General features: G+C 39.5%; 1 long non-coding RNA gene across 1 annotated transcript in view; it reads left to right on the top strand.

Moving 5' to 3' along the window:
* Positions 1–16496, top strand: part of LOC123613996 (uncharacterized) — a 238363-nt gene that overhangs the window by 190161 nt on the left and 31706 nt on the right. Inside the window, exon 3 of the long non-coding RNA XR_006721451.2 lies at positions 8486–8583. This is a non-coding gene — a long non-coding RNA (uncharacterized LOC123613996). The remainder of the gene's footprint in view (positions 1–8485; positions 8584–16496) is intronic.

A 16496-nucleotide genomic window follows, 5' to 3' on the forward strand; every position in this document is an offset into this window, starting at 1 on the left:
TCAGAAAGGTGTCTGGAACATAGAAAATACAATGTTGTTGTAAGTATTGTTATGCTCGGCAATTCCTCCCATTCTATGTAAACAGGAGACTAAAGAATCAAGAATATTTTGGTTTTCAGACCCCACATCTAATCACGTCTTGAAGAAATGATCAAGTTGCCTTGGATGTTATCAGCTTTCCTTATCTCATCTCATTTCGGGGAGAATCTCTGCAGATGAGAAAAGCATGGAAGTTGTGTCCAAGATTCCGACAGCTTGTTTGGAGTCAGATGCCCGGGGCTCAAGAGAGGGTTTCCTGGAAAGCCCTCTTCTGGTTGTCTTCCCAATTTCCCTGAATTCCACCAACCTCCTGTGCCGAGCTCCCCTACAATCTGGGAAGAAAATGGTTTTCATCTGCCTGGAAGGAGTAGGTGTGACCTGAACACATCAATCTTGCATCCGTCACAGTCTCTGATGCAGGAATGATTATTCATCTCTTTTCCTAGCTGAGTTTTGAGCTGAGAACAGCAGGCAATGAGCAAATGGGATGCATGTGAAGGTAGGTTTTGGGCTCTGGGGCAGAGCAGCTCCGGGCCGAGGAACACCACCCTTCCCAGGGCATCCCGTTGGCCCCTGTGGGCCCGGAGCAGCTGACAGACAGCTCAATCACTGCCTCAGGGCCAGCGGGCTCCCGGCACCAGCTGGATTTGACATCAGTGCTCAGGCCCTGACTGACAGGGGACTTGTCCTGAGCTGAGCCCCGGAGGCCCCTGAGAGTCTATTCAAACTCCTCCTTTAGTCTGTTGATTTACTGTCCCCGTTGGCCACTTGTTGATCCATTTTCCTCTCCGTTTGCTCACAGGGCACCCCAGAAACCATCCTCTAGTAATATATTTGGTTTATGATTTCCTCAGGAGCTGAGGAAGAAAAACAACCGAGGCTGTGCACCTGCTGGATTTTAATGTGCACAGGGCCCTGCGGCCCGGACGGCACCAAAGGACAGACCGTGCGGGTCCCAGGCCCAGATGGAGCTCATATTACTCCATCAGGATACAAGCAGAAGCAGAATTAGGTCCCTTTGAAATGTATTTGTTGTTTTATTTATGCCTCCATCTGGGCCCTGCCGCCTCTAAGTCTGATTTTGGCTAATGCACCGCAGCGAAGTGCGATTCCAAACGGCAAATATCAAGGAAGCCATGCTGGTCTCCAAGCAGCCGGCGACAGCCTCTTCATTACTGACTTCCTCACAGACACAAAAGGGGGGGTCACGGGCTTCTGCCCACAAAGCTTAAGAGGGACTCATCTGGTTTGAAGGCAGACAGTCCGGGATAGATGAAGTCTCGCGAGGTCTTCGCTGCCTCTCCTTCCAGCCTCTTTACTACTAGACACTCGTGCAGCATCGTGGGGCTGCTCGAAATGACGCTGCTCGAAATGACCCTGCTAGTGGATTACGTCTCTTTGTCTGGACTAGGCTGTTTAGAGATTGAGGGATATTCACACAGCACACAAAGAAAACCGACATCAAACTTCCTTGGTTCGGATGTGGATTGTCAGGATTCCACAATCTCTCTCTTCCTCTTTCTCATTTCCCCTAAATTTGGAGGGACAATTGAAAGAAAGTAGGGGTACAGAGAAAAGGGAGCTGTAGCAAACATGGACCATTTTCAGGTCGAGGTGCACTGGGATGGAGGCGAATGTGTGTAAAAGGTGGTTGGACACGGGGTTCCGGGTTGAGCACTCACACCAATGGCTCTCAAAGTGGGGTCCCCTGAACAACAGAATCAGCATCGCCTGGAAATATATTAGAAATTCAAATTCTTGGCCACCACTCCACTGAAACAGAACTCTGTAGGTGGGGCCTGGTATTCTGCTTTGTCGAGCCCCCCAAGGGGTTCTGACACATGTTCAAGTTGAAGGCCCACTCCTCCAACCAGCAATATTTTCCTTTTTTTAAAATTGAAGTATAGTTGACTTACAGTGTTGTGTTAGTTTCTGGTATACAGGATATTGATTCAGTTATACATATATATTCTTTTTCATATTCTTTATCATTATAGGCTACTGCAAGAGATTGCATATAGTTCTCTGTGCTCAACAGTAGGATCTTGTTTTTATTTTATATATAGTAGTGTGTATCTGAAAATCCCAAACTCTTAATTTATATCTCCCCTCCCATCCCCCCCAGTAACCAGAAGTTTGTTTTCTATGTCAGTGAGTCTGTTTCTTTTTTGTAAGTAAATTCATTTGTGCCATTCTTTTAGAGCCCCCATATAAGTGATTATCATATGATGTTTGTCTTTCTCTGTCTTACCTAGTATGATAATCTCTATGTCCATCCATGCTTCTGCAGATGGCATTATTTCATTCTTTTTATGGCTAAGTAGTATTCCACATATATATATATGTGCATATATACCACATCTTCTTTATCCAGTTATCTGTCAATGGACACTTAGGTTGTTTCCAAGTCTTGGCTATTGTAAGTAGTGCTGCTATGAACATGTATGCCTGCATGTATCTTTTCAAGTTAGAGTTTCCTCCAGATACATGCCCAGAAGTGGGATTGCAGGATCATGCAATAAGTCTATTTTTAGTTTTTTAAGGAATCTCCATATTGTTTTCCAAAATGGCTTAAAGACTAAACATAAGACAGGATACCGCATATCTCCCGGAAGAAAACATAGGCAAAACGTTCTCTGATAGAAATTGCAGCAATAGTCTCTTAGATCAGTCTACCAAGACAATAGAAATAAAAGTGAAAATAAACAAATGGGTCCTAATTAAACTTATAAGCTTTTTCACAGCAAAGGAAACCATAAACAAAATGAAAAGATGACGTATGGAATGGGAGAAAATATTTGTAATCAATGCAACTGAAAATATTTGTAATTGATACAACAAAAAAGGGCTTGATTTCCAGAATATACAAACAGCTCATATAACCCAACAATGTTTTCCTGATCATCTATTGAATTTGACTGTGAAGGAAAACCTTAGCAAGGGGAAAAGAAGCATCATACTGAGGGTAGAGAGAGACTTTCAGCCTGGGAATGACAACGGTGCCGAGTATTTTTAAAAGGATTGAAATAACAGAAGCACAAACTTTGCAAAGTTACTCGTCTGCTTTGATCTTGACAAACCAAAGGTGTTACTTTCTCCATTTATGAAAAACAAGAACAGCCGCACGTGTTTGTGTCTGTCTTCTCCACATTCTTAGGGAACTCTACAAGGCTCACTTTTGAGATCTATTTCATAAGTGACATTCCTCAAATGAAACAACAGGTTCAGTGAAAGTCTGGTAATAAGGCATCCTTCTAAGGAGGCTGGTCCCTGCACAGAGATGTAGAAGGCAAAGTGGAAGAGGGTGTTTTAGCTCAAAGGACCCATATTGTCATGACCACTGCAAATTACCTACTAAGCTGCTGCAGCATGTACACCCCTATGCAAAGTTGGTTGTGGCAGCTTCCCCAAACAAAATAAAGCCACCTTAATTCCCAACAGGTCTTTTAGCAATGGCAGATGTTGTGGAGGTGGACAGTAAGGAATGTGAACCAAGTTTGTCTGCAGGAGATCTTGTTACCTATGGAAATTCCTGGCCCTCCGGACTCTGCTATCAACCAGCTTTGTAACCTGGGGTTACTTTATTCACTGGCTCTTTGTTTCTTCATCTATAAAATGGGGAGGTTGAACAAGAGAATCTGGGAGGTTATTTGACAGTCTTTAACTATCCAATTCATTCTAGAGTCCCTCAGTGAGTTCATTGGAGAAAAATGATATTACTGTGTGAGAGATAAGTCTCTTTGCTCATCTAAACATGCAGAATTGCCATTCCTAATTAGCATATTTAGTTTAGGCCCTATTGGTTTCAATAAATATTTATAAGAGATAGATTCACAAGTGGTCTTTGTTATCAATGTCACCTTAATGTACAATTTTCTAGCACCACAGTCATTATAGAATGTACTAAAGAAGAATGCCCATACAAGAGCTGCTTGGATCAGAAACCAGCCACTACACCTTGTCACAACAGAGGAGTTAGGCTGAGGAGAGACAAGGTTTTTCTCTGGGGCAGCTCTGCCAAGTCAAGCTTTCTCCCGTGCTTTCAGGGGAAGGGTTTGGAAGGCATCCTGCTGAGGTCTTCCCTTTGGGTGTCTACACAATGGCCTGCAGGTGCTAATCAACACACCTGCAAAGTCTTGTCAACACCCCCCCACCCCCCGACAGCTTTTAATAATCTCCAGTTGAAAGGATTCTAGGTCCTGGGAGAGTGCTGCCCCCTTAACATCTGGGAGGAATCTCAACTCTAACACCAGATCCTAAAGGCTCACCCTCAGGAAACTGCTGGGTACTAAATGTACATTCTTAGGAGGCTCTGGTCTTCTTTGCCAGAGTTTAATGTTGATTCCAAAAACTTCGGTGTTCAAAATCCAGGCTTAGTCTTCCGATTCTCTGTCTGCAGGTTGTCCAACCATGGTTCACAGTCATCCCAGGAAACTCAATGAAAAAACCAAAAACCTATTCAGGACATCAGCATGAAAGCCTTAAAAAAAAAAAAAAAAAAGAGGTGCTCCTGAGATCACAGGGGAGAGAAAAAGAGAAAGGAAGGAAGAAAGGAGGGATGGAAGGAAGAAGAGAGAGGAAGAAAGGAAGGGAGAAAAAGAAAAAGAAAATGGAACCATGCAATTCATGGTTAGTGGGCAAGTGTAGGTAGACAATATTTACATCTTTTATTGGACTCAGAAGAAAACTCCTTTAAACATTCTGTGTCATTCTGAGTTTGCCTGTGATTAGTGCCTACCGAGAAGTAGGTCAATGTTAGTGTGGGGGTGGGTAAGTCCCGGGGAAAGGTCAGATCTGCTGATCTAATGTTATTACCTGTGTAAGTTTCCCAGAGCTGGAGTAACAAACCACCACAAACTGAGTGCCTTAAACAACAGAAATGTATCGTCTCACCATTCTGGCTAAAAATCTGAGATCAGGGTGCCGGCAGGGCTGGTTCATTCCAAAGGCTGTGATGGAGTATCCGCTTAATTCCTCTCTCCTGGCATCCGGTGGTTTGCTAGCAATCTTTGGTGTTCCCTGGCTTTGTAGATGCATCACCCCAAGCTCCAACGTCATGTTCACATGGTGTGTGTGTGTGTGTGTATTTCAATGTCCAAATGTTCCCTTTTTATAAGAACACCAGTAATATTGGAATGGCACCCAATCTAATGTTCTAATTTTAACTTGGTCTTCTCTGTAAAGACAATCTCCAAATAAGGTCATATTCTGAGGTACCAAGGGTTAGAGCATTAACATATATATATTTTAGGGGATACAATTTACGCCATAACATTACCTTTTCACACCATCCTGGGTAAAGTAGTACTCATGCTGTCTGTCTCTGATCAATCAAAGATGCTATTGGGAAGGTGTTCTGTCTCCTTGAGGTTTAAGTTGGGCTGAACTAGTGAAACAGACTGTATTTTTCAAGGATGGATGCTAAAGCATCTCCTTTCCCAGTTCTTCTGCAGTGTGCCTCCACCACTCCATTAAGACATCGAATCTAATTCCTCCCCTCGTCGATCATGGCCATTCTTAGTGACTCAGTGGAAAGCAGAAGCAGTGTTCTGGAACTTCTGAGGTCCAGTCCCATAAGAAGTCTCACAGCTTCCACCTGGACTGCTTGGTAGCTTGGATTTCCTCTTCCTGTGAGGAAGCGCAGGGCTTCAGTGGGGCTGCCCTCATGTGAGGGAAACCAAAGCCCCTGAGGTGAGCTTCTGGTTGACAATCAGTATCAACAGCCTCCATCTGAGGGAAGGATTTTTTATGCCCAGCCCCACCAAGCTTTCAGGCTGCAGCCCCAGTGGATGTCTGACTCAGCCAGCCCAGGGGACATCCCAAAGAGAGCCACGGAGCTGAGCCCCAGGCACACCCCAGAACCTCTGAGAGAGAAGGTTCAATTTTTGTTTCAAGCCATGACAAGTGGTTTGTTACATAGCAAGCGACAGAACAGTTGGCCATGGTGCTTGAAGGGAGGGGGCAGCATTTCAATACCCCCTGCATTTTAAGACATATTAGGATACAGTCATTTGCATTGAAAGAAACTTTCTAATTTTACCAAATGACTTCACTACCAGCTTTCAAAGCAAGCCTTCTTAGTTATGTACAGACTAAATGAAAGCTAACTGTGGTAAAACTGCATGGGTCCCTACATGGCAATATATATTTTGATGGGATTCATACTTTAATAGTTTATGTGAAATGTTACTGATTGTTTCTCAAGAGTGATAGTAGAATTTTGAGCCAAACTCCCCGAGAGCCTTGGATTCAGGGTTGAAATCCAGTCCAGGAAGTGCCTCCACATTTCTTAAAATCACAAATGGAAAGAGTTTCTCTCTCTTTATATATATATATATATATATATGTGTGTGTGTGTGTGTGTGTGTGTGTGTGTGTGTATATAGTGTGTGTGTGTCCTCAAGAATTAAACAAGGAGAGAGAGAGAATAAAGGCAAAGCAGGGAGGAGACAGCTCTGGCGTGCAATACCTTTGAGTTTTATCAAAGTTGAGACATTCAGGGTGGAGTTAAGTACTACGTGACTGTACAATGCCATTTTGGTACATGTCCTAAGGAGGCAGAGATTCATGACACACGTTTACAGAGGAAATCCTCATACAGGATTTCTAAATTCTTGAGCTGTGTGGTGGGAGGAATTATTAGTTAATTTGTACTTTAGATATAGAACATTAATCTCAGTTTAACAGCAGGCTTAGTGAAATAGTAATCTTTTTTTTTTTCAGTAAAGAGGGATGAAATTTATAATTTTCTTAGCAGGAGCATTAAAAAAGTGATATGCAATCATCAAATTTTGTGTCTAGAAGCGATTATTAATATAATGTGGTCTATTTCCTGCATCAAGAGTTATTCAGTTGATTACAGTTTAGTCTCTTCACCTGAAGGGTTATTAACAAAACTAATCACAGGATGTCTTCATAGTTCTGTGTAGAGGAGAGGGGAAAGAGGAGGGTGAAGGACAAGAGAATAAAGCATAGACAGAGGGGAAGACAGAGGACAGGTTTCACAATTGTCAGCAATTTTCTAAAGGGCAAAGCCCAGGACTAGAATATATTAATTTGAATCTAGCCTGTGAATGTACATGGCCCTAAAATTAGGCCTGGGAATGCCAGACGATGGCTAAGAGTCTGCTCTAATTCAAGCCAGTTTTCTACTCCTCTGTTGAGCCAGGAACTTAGACTGATCAAGTGCCAACCAATAAAAAATAAATGCACTCATTCAGTCAATGTACTTTTGCTAAGTACAGTTAACTAAGTGCAGGGCACTAGGCTATCCTGGAGCAGGTGATGGTGAGAAAAGCACACACAGCCTCTGTTCTCCTGGACTCGCAGTGTAGGATAAATTTCAAACAACCACAAAAAGAAATTGCAGAGCTGGAACTGTGATAAGTTCTTTGAAGAAGGATTTACATGTGTTTATGAAAATACAAGGTTATTAAACACAGTTAAGGAGTTAAGGGGAAAATGTGTCTCTCTACAAAATGAAAATGAGCCTCAGAAATAAGATGAAGAGGGGATAACTAGGTGAAGGTGGGGAAGGAAGAGTGTTTTAGAAGATCAGCATGTGCAAAGGCCCTGTGGAGTCAGAAACAGTGACATAGACAGTCCGAAGTCAGGCCCATGGAGCTGGAATTCATCCCTACCTTGAGTCCCGAATCTTGCCTTGTCTCCTATGTTCAGTCATCTGGGGCTTTTATTAGCAGGAAAGGTCTTGCTCCCAGTGGTCCTCAAACAGTCTGCTTCCAAGCTGGTAGGAGGGAGGAAAATGTGGCAAGAATGACTTTGGTCACTGTGTAAGAACTCCATTAGTCTGAGACAGCTGAGCAAAACCTCTCTTTAAAGGGACAGCAATGGCAGGTGAGCTTGGAAAGCCTGGATCACACCTGGAAATGGGCAAAATGGCAGAGGGTCAACAGGAACAGGGAGCAATGAAATCCTCAGATGCTCAGATGATGGTTCCTTTTTCGTTGTTGTTGACTTTAGGGGCAATTAATCTTAATCCTCAGTTCACGCTCTGGGCAAATGTTCTCTCTTGCTTTGATTGATATAGATATGTCTACATGGATTCAGTTGTTTTTTTCATTTATTTTATTCTCCATTCCCTACTGGCCTCTTCTAAGGGACTTGGTATGGACTTGGACACATACCATGTAGTCATAGAGTTATTTTCTGTATATATGTATGTATATCTATATTTAAGATTTTTCATAAAAGTCATTACACTATAGATTTCATGTCATTAATTTTTTACTAGCATTGTTTTTAAGACCTATTCATGTTGCCATGTATACCATGCACCACTTTTAACTGCTGCGTAGTATTTCATGATGGGTATTTATCACATTTTGCTTATCCCTTCCTTGAGTGATAAGCCCTGTCTTACTTTGAGTTGCTATGATAAAAATGTCATAGGCCAGAAGGGTTAAACACAAACATTTATTTCTCATAGTTCTAGAGGCTGGAAAGTCCGAGATCCAGATGCCAGGAAATTATGTGTCCAGTATGGGGTTCCCAGGAGATGCTCATTGCTGGAGCAGGATGGAGAAGGTAAGGAAGGAAATCTGGCAAGATCTGCAGGAGATGCTGGCCAACAAGGTGACCTAGCAGATCGGTGACAATGTGCATGAACTGCCATAGTGCCTGGTGCACAGTAGTGACTTTCCAAATGTGAAAGATTGTGTTGGCTGTTTCTGCCTTCCAAATCTCACATGAAATGTCCCCATGCCCTAGAGTAAGTCAGAGTTATTTAGAAAAGCACGTTCTTGGAAAAGTAATTCTAGCTTAAAGATGTCACAGTGCAAATCCAGTGTACATCATTGTATGTTGTGGACTTGTGTTAGCACCTTTTTTGTAGTAGAATTCTCAGGACTGAACTTCTCAGTCACAGAGTGAATGTGGACTCAGTTTGACTACACAGGACCACATTGCTCATCAGAAACCCTGTACCTGGCTGTGCTCCCAGCTGCAGGGGTAAGAGTTACCATCTCTTAGCATTAAACAACCTCTGTACTTTTGTTGATCTGAAATTTTTCTGATTACACAAGTGTTTTAACATCAGTACATATACTTGTTGGCCATTAGAATTTCACAGTTTTGGAATTGCCTGTTCATATCCTTTTCCCATTTTACTACTGAAATTTCTATCTTTTGCATATTGATTTTCAGAAGACTTTTTGTATTCTAAGTAGCAATCATATATTGCTTTAGGTGTTGAAAATAATTTTCCCTAATTGTCATTTTCTATTAAATGTGTCAGTGGTTTCCTTTGTTAAGCAGAAATTCTTAATTTTGTTTTCACCAAATATATCAACTTTCCACATTATGAGTTCTGCTTTTAGGTCACTCATAATTCCTTTGGCTACCCAAATCTATGAGTTAGTCTTCCTTTTGATACTATTAATTTGGAAGTTTTTCTGGAAAAATCCTAAAGAAAGAGTAAATGAAAATGAAAGAAGTATAGATAAAAAGAGGGAAAAATTAAATAACTTTGATTCCAATCCCAAACTCTTTTCTTTATAGATGATCATGTCATCTGTGATCTATTCACAACTGTCAGTCTCTATGACAACTGCTTTTCTTCCTTTACATTCTGTATGCCATTTGTTTCCTTTTCATGCCTTGTTGTCCTGTCCAGCACCTTCAAGATAATATTTAATTAAAGCGGTGAGACAGATAAACTTGTTTTATTCCTGATCATAGGGAGGAAGTATTCAGTCTTTCATTATTAAATGATATTAGCCATAGGATTTCATGGATATTACACCAAGGAAGTGACCTTCTATTCCTAGTTTGAAAGTTGTTGTCATGAATAGATGCTGACATTTTCAAATGCTTTATTTGAATCTGTTGATAATCATGTTTTTCTTAATCTTTCAGTGTGGTCAATCATAGTGATTAATTCTCAAATATTGAACCAACCCTGCATTTCTGCTGGTCCTTTTTTTCTTTAACTTTTAATTTTATAGATAGCTCTTATTTTTAAAACCTCTAGTTGAGTTGTCTTTGTTGCTAAGCTGGATCATAGAACCTGTCAAGTATATAGCCTGAGTATTTTCTGGAGAGGTTTGCATGTGTATGTTTATGTGTGTGTGTGCTCAGGTTAGGGAGATAAAGAGAAGAGGAAAAGAGGAAAAAGGGGATGGGAGTTTGGAGAGTGGAGAATGGAAAAGGTTGGTATTTTAGAACACTTGGTGACTCATAGTGTCTTTTTCTCACTTACGTCCTTCTGATGAGGTCCGGTAATAAGCCTGGTTGGAAGTTGAAGTTTAAGGGTTGGCTTCTTGAGTGACCCTTGAAAGTTGTAATTATGATTGCTATGATATGAAATAAATTCTTTGAATTTGTTAGCAAGAGGCATACAAATTAAGATTTTTGGGGCATAAAAAAGACAAGTAAACTACATAAAACAAAAATGAATATAACTATATGAAAAATGCCTACATCCATTACATGGTGGGGGATTATTAACTCAATTTTCCCACAAAATAACACAGAGTCAGCTAAAAACAAAGTGTATATACAGAGAGAGTACTGGAATAACATACATCTCTCTCTTGGAGATATATATATGTAAAGTCATGCATGTGTATTTATGTATATAGATGTATATGTTATATGAAAGGAGTCTCAGACATTAAAAAAATTATAATTCAATACATTCATAAGTAAACACAGAAAGATATCTCCCTGTTTCCCCCATAGCATCAACATTATTTGTCTATAAATTTAAACATATTAATAAATTCATGAGCGAAGAGGAAATTAAAATAGAAATTATAAAATATTTAGATCTAAATGAAAACAAATGGATTTTCTAATATCCATGGGAATGATGCCAAAACGATTCTTAGGGGAAATTTTATACTCTGAAATGTATTTACAAAGGAAAAAGTAGTAAATGAACTAGGCTTTTAACTTATAAAGTTAGACAAAAAACCAAACAAGCAAATAACAAAATAGCACAAACGCAGAGTGATTAAGAAGAAGGAAATATTAAAGAGGAGAAATTAAAGAAATTAAAGTCAAAATAAAGTTAATAACCCAGAACCTAGATCTCAGCAAAGATTGTGGCAACTCTGATTAAAAAAAAAGAAAAGTCATAAACTACATAAAGAAGTAAATAATGTAAATATATTATATATATAATTCTACATTCAAAAAAATAAAAAACTTTCAAAATACAAATCATTTTTGAGCATAGAAAGGATGGAAAATTACTTCATTATTTTAATGAGGCCAGTATGACCATAATCCAAAGCTAGGAAAAAAAGGAACACAAAACTACAGATCAATGTCAGTACAGGTGTGAAAATCCTAAATGAGATTATTAGGAAAAGAAGAATCTAGTAGTGTTTTAATAGAATAACCTATGATCATATGAGGTTTATCTTAGGAATGCAAGAGTTGTTTGATAGTGTAGTAAATTATACTTATAGTTAAAAAAATAACATTAAAGGCGAACCCCATACATTCATTCCATTGGATGTTACAAAAAGCTTCCATACATTACAATACTTATTCATGATAAAAATGTTATTTTATTTTGGAGTAAAAGACAATATTCTTAATCTAAAAAAAGGATGTCTACTAGAAACTTATAGCAAATATCATGTAACAGTGAACCATCAGAAGTCCAGTTAAAGCCCAGGAGGAAGTTGAAGGTGCCTGCTCTTACTAAGTAAGCGTGGTAGTAAAAGGCCTAGATGCATGCTACAAGGTAATAACAATTCAATGAGATGTAAATACTTAAGAAAAAAGAACAAAATTTTTCTTTCATATTGTAGTGGATGCTGTCATGTGTCATCCATATCTTCCTCTTTCATGATGGGAACACTCACTTTCCCAGTCTTACGACTGTTGATGGATGAAAGCTCATAGCTAGCTGAGTTCCCCCTCCTGGTGGTTGGCTCTTGGCTGAAGAGAGCTGCCTTACTCAAGGTCACACCCTTTTCCTGGGTGTGGCTCATATGAAGAGACTGTATAAGTGAGAATATAAAGGTCTGGTCCTATTGCTTCATCTCTGCAACAACTCGGAGCCATCCCAGCTCTGGTGCTCTCTGGGGGAAAACCCTGTGGTCTTTGTTGTGACAGCATCATAACTCAGCCCCTCCCTCTGCCCAGTCCTGCTACTTCCTCTCCTCCAACAGGGGTGAATCTAGAAGGATCTTCCTAATAAACTTTTTTCATAAAAATCTCCATCTCAGAGTCCACTTCCTAGGGAACTTGACCTAAAACCCATACTGAGAATGTCATGATCTAATACAACCTTTCCCAAATAATTATTAGAATGTATTAATAATTAATTGTTAAGCAAAATACTAAGATTAATAAAATGCTCTATCAAAATGACCAGTTGACCAATACAAGACCAATGTCCAAAACTCTGTAGCTTTCATCAGCAGAACACACAATTAGAAGATATGACTGATAAAAATGTCTTTCACAATAGTAGCAAAACTATAAAGCAGTTACAAAGAAAATTAACAATATGCTGTACACAAGAAAATAACACAACTTTGTAACTGAACTAAACTTCAATTAAAAAAATAAAATTAGCAAAAAAATAGAATCTTTTTGATAAAATGATAAAAATGTTTACTGCAGGACATTGAACAAGACCTGGTTAAGTGGAGATAAATATTGTAGAAAGCCTCTGTTCTGTCATGATTGGGACTGATAACTGGTCAACTGATAAGAAAAAGTTTCTTAAGTCATGGACTAATTAAAGAAAAAGATAAATGTAAGTTTAAATATTTTATTGCAACTTTTAACATGTAACACATGTATTCACAAATATTTTTCTATAGAGCTGATCTGTCTTATTTTTAAGCAAAATCATTGATTGGAGTTCCTCTTTGACTTTTTTGCGTAAATGATATCCATAAAGGCAGCATCTCAGTGTTCGGTTTCATTTTCTTTGAAGTGAGACTACTAGTTGAAAGTATTGATGAAACAATCTGAGAGCAGAATCCTTCCAGAATTTCGCAATTTGCTTGTCCTAATATTTGACTAATTTCTCACTTCCATCTAATTTTAGAAATGTCCCTTCCTTGAGTCTTTTCAAAGCATTCAATTTAGCTTTGGTAGAAACAATAATTCTCTTTTTGAATGCCGTGGGTTTGTGTAATATTTAATTAAATTGCATAATAATATTAACTAGAGCAGATGTCACGAAAGGGTATGTATCTCTCATATCATTTGAAGTATGTGGATGTTCTGGGTGTGTTCGTCTAGCTGGGTACATTCAGAGTGTAATGGATGTCAGTGAGTGTATTTAAAGTAATCAGGTTATGAAATTTGACTCAATATTGTAAAGATGTCAATTCTTCCAAAATTGGCCCATAAATTTAATGTGATTGCCAGAATTTTCATAGAACATCATAAACAGGCTCTCAAATTAATGTGTAAGAATTTTAATAAAGCTGAAATTGACAGAGAGCAAAAAAGAACTGGTCCTACTAGATGTCAGCAGATATTATGAGTTTATAGTATTCATATGAGTCAACATGAGATGAAACAGATCAGAGTAGATAGTAAAGAAACTGAAATAAAACAAATACATGCATATGTAAGAACTTGGAATAAAAACTGACACTTGACAGTTAGGGGAGAATAGTACTGGAACATTTGGCTCTCCATATAGAAAAAAATTCTGATTTCCTCACATTTTATGCAAGAAAAAAAGAAAACTAAATGGATTAAAGACCAAAATGTTTACATATATGTTATAAAACCTCAGAAATGATTTATTTAAAAAAGCAAAAATGGAAGGATATATTGATAAATTGTGCCATACATAAAGAGAGAAAGAAAACATCTACAAAACAAAAAGACACCATAAGCAAAGATAAAATACAAGTAACAGACTGGGAGAAGATTTTTGCCACGCATTTCACAGACGACATACTAGCCCCTTAAATATGTAATGAATGGCTATAAACCAATACAAAAAAAAAAAAAAAACCCAGACATCTCAACATAAAAAAGGAGCAAAATATATAAATGGGTAACACACAGAAGACAAAATACAAATGGTCAATAAAATATGCAAAGATGCTCATTTTACGTACCTACTCTGAAATGAAATGAAGGAAACCTCACTTAAAGGAACCAGGAAGCCTTGAAGTGGATGCTTTCACACACATATCAGCACAGCTCACAGAGCCCTGCCTTCCGACCCAGCAGCAAGCTGCCCACTGCCTGCAGCTGAGAACCACCACAGCCCTAGCCCGTTTCCTCCTTTCTTCTGTAAAAGCAAGCCTGTCTCTTCTGTTCTCTGGACCTGCCTGTGGTTTTCCATCGTTGGCTTGTCCCTAACTGCAATTCTCTGCTTATTCCCAAACAAACTCATTTTGCTGGTATAATAACTGGCTCTGTTGTTTTTTAGAGGTCAACATTACTAATTAGGAAAATGCAAAATAAAACAGTAAATAAGACACCATTTTCACCATTTAAGTAGGCAAAAATTGAGCAAACAAACATATAAGTAAAAATGTAAAGAATGACAAAGACCAGGAAGATTGGAGAACTAGGTACTTCAACACATTGCTGATGGCTTAGTATAGCATTTTGGAGGGCACTCAGCAGTATTCATGAAAATTAAAAATGCATATACTCGGTAATTCCCCTTTTTCATATTTCCCCTACACTTGCACATGCATGTAATGAGATGGGTACAAGGGTGTTCCTTAAAGAAATAGTGAATTAAACAACCCACAAATAGTGGAACACTCAACAAAATGCATTGCATTCATAAGACACACTATTCTGTAACAGTTAAAAGGAATGGACTGGATCTTTGTATAACAATATGGCTCATGCTAAAAAATATTATTGTTGAGCAAAAAAAAGTACCGGTTGACACCTATTGTAGCAGTTTCTGTGGGTACATATATAATTAAAAAACCAATAACAGAGTTTAAAGATCCTAATGGCAGCAATGAGCTGAAGTAAGAGGAGTTTAAATTTATTGGTTGTGGCTTTTGAAAGGAGACTATATTTACGTTTGACTTGTGTAATTGAAAATTAATTTTAAAAAGTCACGGTGAACATAACTGAATTGAAGCTCCTTGAGGACAAGACAAATAACTGTATTCCCAACGCAAGCACGGTGTCTGGCACGGAGTAGCACTGAACAAATTTTGGTTAAATGTTTAAAGAAATGGGTGGTTTAACAGATGCATGATTAGATGGGTGAGTCACTGACACGGTGATTTGACTTGGGCAGAGTTGGGGGAGATGATTCAGTTTGTTTTTTTCTTTTAACGCCTGACCACCTTCCCACTGATGCTTTCTTGAGAATAGTGATGGGTGCTGCCAGTCTGCTAGGGCTGTCATAACAAAGCCTGGGGGGCTTGAACAACAGACGCTTCCTTTCTCACAGTTCTGGAGGCTGGGCATCCAAGATGAGGATGCTCTCAGGGTTGCTTTCTGGTGAGATCTCTCTTCCCAGCTTGCAGATAGCCACTCTGTCTCCACGTCCTCACATGGCCTTTCCTCTGTGTGTCTGGAGAGAGGGAGAGGTCTCTGGGGTCTCCTCTTCTTATAAGGACACTGGTCTTTTTGGGTTAGGGCCTCACCATTAATTCTGGCGTCAAGAGTGGTTCTGGAGGAACACAATCTTGAGGATGAACTTTATAAATTGATTCTGGGTTTTCTGTAGTTGGGTCTTTAGTCTCATTAGATTTAAAAGGCAGTGATTCTATTTCCAGTAGAGAAGAGCGCTGATTCTATGCCTTGATCTGGCAATAGAGAGAGGCAAAATGTCACCATTGATGCTCCTGATCAAACACATATGAGAAGCAAGGGTCTGGGTGACCATGTACGTGACACTTTCAAACATGTTTGTCAAACTATGGACTAGAATGAGATTGGCAGGTTGCTCCTAATGTTGCTGGACAAAGTAGGGGAACGAAAAAAAAAAATGGGATGAGCTCAGGGATTAGAAGTCCCAGCTCAAGTGCCACGTAAGTGACCTGGAAACTTCTACATCAGCTCTGATAGAAACCTTTAACTCCTATCACCACAAGACTGGGCATGCTGAAAACAAAACCCAGACTCTCTCCTGCTAACGGCGGAATTACCACGCGAATTGAATTTCCAGCCTCATAGAGTGTTGACTGGCAGAGTGAGGGTATGGATTAGGAAGGAATGAGATCCTGGTGGTTGGGATGAGAATGTGGGGGAAGACCCTGTTGGACCTGGAGACACCGAGCCCCTAAATTCTAAAGAGTCTTCTTTGCCAGTGGAAGGAGACTTTCCACCCCCATCTGAGGATCTAAGGGTCTGAGAGGATTAACCCTTAGTTGCCTGAGAAACTGTAATGGCTTTCCCTGAGGCAGCTGCCTTGCAACACCCTGCTGATTCTCCTCAGACCCACCCCACAACCCCTGTTTGCTTCTAGGCCTACAGCTGGACTCAAGTACAAGAGAAAGAGGTGTGCTACCCTCAGAAAGAACTGC

This window comes from Camelus bactrianus, chromosome 23 (assembly GCF_048773025.1).
Source record: "Camelus bactrianus isolate YW-2024 breed Bactrian camel chromosome 23, ASM4877302v1, whole genome shotgun sequence".
NCBI classification, from domain to species: domain Eukaryota; kingdom Metazoa; phylum Chordata; class Mammalia; order Artiodactyla; family Camelidae; genus Camelus; species Camelus bactrianus.